Genomic DNA, 5,094 nt, shown 5'->3' on the forward strand with positions numbered 1-5,094 from the left:
TCACTATTTAATTTAAAAAATATTTTAATTTTAAATATTTTACATGTAAATATTTTTCAATGATGTTAATAATGATAATGGTGACAACGGTGGCTAAATAATCAATGATGATAATAGTGGTGGAAAAAATAGTAAGATAGTGGAAAAATTAGTGGTGGTGGAAGAGGAAATAATGGTGAAGAAAAATATGATGATTAACATGGTTAGATCATCTTATAAATTACTATTTATAAAATATTTTATAAAATTTTATGAACTCAAAATATTTTTCAGAATTAAATTTCAAAATTAACTATTAAATATGTACATTAACCCTTTTTTTTTCTGGAAAATACACAAAAATCAAAAAATATTCTTATATAAATATTTTATGAAAAACAAAAGACCAAAAGGAACTTTAGAATGCCTTTCATTTTAGGGAAATTAGATTAAACAGGTGAAAGCTGATGAAAATCTAAGAAAATCAGTAATTCCTAAGATATATGTAATGGAATGGAGATGAGTCCGCTGGGCAATCTGGGCAGCAAAACAGAGAACAACGTTCCATCTCTGATGGAGCCAAGTTTGCTGCAAATCAGCAGTGTTGGAGCCAACCTAAGATATATACATGTTACCATCTTTCCATTTTTTTCTTTTTCCAGATCCTTCCTTACCCTGTTTCCTCCTTTAAACTTCTTCCATTGGCATTTCAAAAAATAGCCAAGGATATTCAAATTTTGCTAAATTGACTTGGATCAGTGACTTTATTATGTAACAGTTGATTCAAGCTGAAAGCTGTAGAAACAATGGGGACACAAAATGTATCTCCTGGCACTGCAAATAGCAATATGAGAACCTAAACCAGCGAAAAAAAACAATCATTCCCCCTATATATAAATTGTGGCTATACCTGATATGAAAATGACTTGGATCAGTGACTTTATTATGTAACAGTTGATTCAAGCTGAAAGCTGTAGAAACAATGGGGACACAAAATGTATCTCCTGGCACTGCAAATAGCAATATGAGAACCTAAACCAGCGAAAAAAAACAATCATTCCTCCTATATATAAATTGTGGCTATACCTGATATGAAAATGCCAGATCACACAATTAATTATATAAAGTAGACATTGAAATGATCTAATATCTGAATGCATACTTCAGACTCAATGGATAGAAACCTCAAGCCTACATGGTTGCTGGATCTCAATTACAGTTAAACACGAGATAAAATATAACCAGAAGTTCCACAAGTTCACAACTCCAAACTAATTTTGCAAATCCCTATCATTAATGTCACAACAAAACGGCCTTACTCTAGAATGGAATAGCAAAGACGAACTTCAAAAGCAGAGGGCAAGCACTTAAATGATTCCAATCTTGTTCACCACATCCAATGCTGGTGTCAACCTAACATATGCCTTCTTGGTACCATCAGGCCTGCAGCCAAATCAATGAACTCAGAAAAGGGACTAAATATTTGCCAAAGGGAAGAAGATGAACAAGAAAAAGTTTCAAGCAACAAGTCTTATGGATCTGCCATGCATAAGAGTCCTGCCTTTTCCATGGCAGATGATAATTCGACCAAATTGCCAAGTATAACAAACTACATCTAATAGAGATGTATCAGTGTGTTATAAATTACAGATGCAAAAAAAAAGGCCATCCTATCAACATTTTCTAAATCGAATTGTAATAATCAATTATCTTTATAAGTGGTTCAATCAAACAATGTCATATATTGATGAAATTTGTTTTGACAACAAACCAGTAGAAGCCAAGGTTTTGTGCATGTGCTGGTAGGGGTAATAATTCCAGGTACGGTCTTGTTCATAATTAACATTATGAAATTCAGAAAAACATCTAAGCAATTATTGACAAACACCATCTGCATGTGATTCAAAATAGTCAATCAACCACTTCTAAAAGAAAAGCATCATATTTTCTCAAGACCAAAAGCATTAAAAAGAGAAATAAAGATTGAACCTTACTTGGCAGCATACCTGATCAGGGTATTCACTTTCTTAGACTGAATGTCATACATATTCTTGACAGCATCCTAGATTTTCTTCTTGTCAGCACGTAAGTCAACTATGAAAACCAGGGTATTGTTGTCTTCAATCTTTTTCATTGCAGACTCAGTGGTGAGGGGATACTTTAAAATCTGATAATGATCAAGCTTGTTCCTTGGTGTAGCACTAATGCAAGGATATTTAGGATTCCTCCCCTTCTTCAATGTCCTAGGTCGATGAAATGTAACTTTAGTTCTGATCTTCTTTGTCTTCTTGAAGGTTGAACCTGACTTTACTGCTCTCGCAACCTTTATGGCCTATGACCTTGAGTCAGCCTTTTTCAAACTGTCTGTTGCGCATGTAGCAAGCACACAAATGGTGAAGAAAAATAACGATCATGATCAACACAAACAAACTAATCAAAACCCACCCTCAACTGCTATTTTTAATACATGCTGTTGAATGAAATCCTACTACATTAGCATACAAACCCATTAATCAGAACTACTCATTATTGCCAGGAATCGACGAGGGAAATAAAAGACATCATGCAATAGATTCATCGTATACAATAAAGAAGCCTGTTTCTGAAAACATTACAAAGGATGTCATTCATAGTTACACACCTCAGCAATACCCTAGCCTTGCTCTTTTTCAATAATTTCATCAGTACAAGATAAGAAATGCGCATTAAAAACACAAGAAACATATTCCCGAGCTTAGATTTCTCTCGCCACTGAAAAAACACTATCAGCAAGGCTTATTTTCATCTAACAACCCAAAAACAGATCCTCTTTATAACAACTTATTGCTCACTTTTCAGTCATTCTATCAAACAACTTGATGTCATTTTCATTCATTAAAGTTTTCATCTAATCGTTCACTTATATTCTTTCTCTTTAAGTCATTAAACCAATAGTCCAAAGTCATTAAACCAAAACATGAAAAAAAAAAAAAACAATCTTCAAAATGTAATACTAAATAACCAATCAAAATTATGTGTGAATACTGAAATAGGATAAAATCATACCTTTAGCTCGTGCCATTGCCGCCAAATCAATAACTTGAAACCCTAAAGAAAACCCAGAAAATAAAAGGGTTAATAACTCTTGTTTAAAAATATACGAGTGTTGGATATAGAGAGATGGATAAGAGAGACGACCTGTGGCTGGCGAAGCAGCAGAGTAGCGCCGTCTTTAGCTGAAATCATTATTTCCTCTCTTACAAATCACTAGATTGCAGCAGTGAATTTTTTCTTAGTTTTTAATTTGATTCTTGAAATTTTTTTATACAATTGAGCTAAAATTAATATCCGATTACATATTTTTTTAAAAAAAAATGATTGAAATAACAAATAGAAGATAAAAGTGAAAAGGTGATAAATCAAGTGGCGTCTTTGAATTTTATATGAAAAAATTATTTTGATCCCTTGTATTTCTCGGTTTAAAGTGATAGGTTATTTTAATTTTCAGAAATTTAATTTTATAACTTCCAAGTTTTTTTTTTATCAATTTTTTTTTTGTTAAAGGAAAGAGAAGGCTACTAAATTTCAATAAAGAAAGAGAAAGTGATCATTATAACTCAAAGTTTATTTTTTTTATTTTTTGAAATAAATGAAAATGATGTCAATTAATTTTTTTTAATGAAAAGAGTTTCACCTAGGTGGTTTTTTTCCTTCTCCTTGCTCGAGAAGATAGATCCGGTCATGGAAATGTTTTTGGATTCGTGTTGATTTCAGTTTTTTGCATTGTTTTTTTTTTTCTTTGAGGTTATGAATAGATTTATCAAAGTGTTTGGAGTGTTTTTTAAGTATTTTAGGTCAAATATATATATATAAACCAACACCATGTTTTTCCGGTGACCAAGTCGCTAAATTCTTCGTCTGATAATGTTTCAAAAATAATTGAAGCGGACAACTGCCCTATTTAAAAAAAAAATGCTAGGCCATGGAGCATAGGCTGGAAGGCCCACACGCCTGAGTTGGGTATTTTGGCCCAATGTGCTTAGGCTTCTTTTTTTAAAAAAAAAAAATTTTGTTGTTTTATATTTGAGTTAAAAATAATTATAAGAAAATCAATGAATCCAATTAAGTTTATGAACCGGGTTACAGGTTTAATAAGTTCATCCATAGCATTTGATTTATTTTTTTGTTTAATAGTTTTTTGTCCCTCGATTTTAAAAAATATAATTTCACTATTTGTTGTTGATGATCTATTTTTGTATTTAGCTCAAAACTACAAAAAAAAATACAATTTCACATTTTTTTTTATCAATAATTTGCTTATGTTATATCAGTCACACGTGTCTAACACATTTTTTTCCTTCTAAAAAATATGTCCTACAAAAGAATTCTTATGCACTTTATCATCGTGTAATTAAATGAAAAATAATCTTTGATATAAACAATTTATTGAATCCATTGGTATGCATAACTTACATTACGAGTTTACTTGATTGACTTGAGTTCACTTAAGTTTTTTCTTTTAGTTAAGTGCTATTTTTTACTACTTACATCTTTCAACATTGAGTTAACTAACTAAAGATTAAGGTTTTTATTTTATTTTTTTCAAGATAATGCTCTTACATATCAACCATTGACCCAAAGCTATTTCAGGTTGTATAAATAAATAAAATTATTATTTTTAAAACCAATAAAATTTTATTTCAAAATTTATTTTAACAAAATCTAAAGCTTTGAATTATCCATTGACCCGCTGATTAACACGCCTAACTTATAATATAGGCTTTAAATCCAGTCAATAGTTTTTAAATGATTGTGTGTTCTAGTAAAATTAAATTTTATGTAAGTGTATTTTTGTCATGATAGTAATAATAGCATGAGAGGTTGATGATTTGATGATGATATACTATGTTTATGATTTCCGGATATCATGGCATGATTTGTTAAGAAAGATTATTACGGTTCATCTTTAAAAGTTGTTTTTATGGTTGTTTTGTGCATGGATCGAGTCAACTCTTTTTCGATTTTCGGTAGAAAGTAGAAACACTGATTGAGTCAAAGCTTACAATTACCACCTCTAAAGGTGGGTCTAAAAATGAAAGGGGAGTTTAAATCTAAGAAAGTAGTCTAGGGACGTAA

The 5,094-nt window shown here is 30.9% G+C and overlaps 1 pseudogene; it reads right to left on the reverse strand.

Moving 5' to 3' along the window:
* Positions 1–1,118: 1,118 nt before the first annotated feature.
* LOC133680313 (large ribosomal subunit protein uL23-like) lies at positions 1,119–3,040 on the reverse strand (annotated as a pseudogene).
* Between the last annotated feature and the right edge of the window lie 2,054 nt (positions 3,041–5,094).

Source organism: Populus nigra, chromosome 1 (assembly GCF_951802175.1).
Source record: "Populus nigra chromosome 1, ddPopNigr1.1, whole genome shotgun sequence".
In the NCBI taxonomy this organism is placed as follows: domain Eukaryota; kingdom Viridiplantae; phylum Streptophyta; class Magnoliopsida; order Malpighiales; family Salicaceae; genus Populus; species Populus nigra.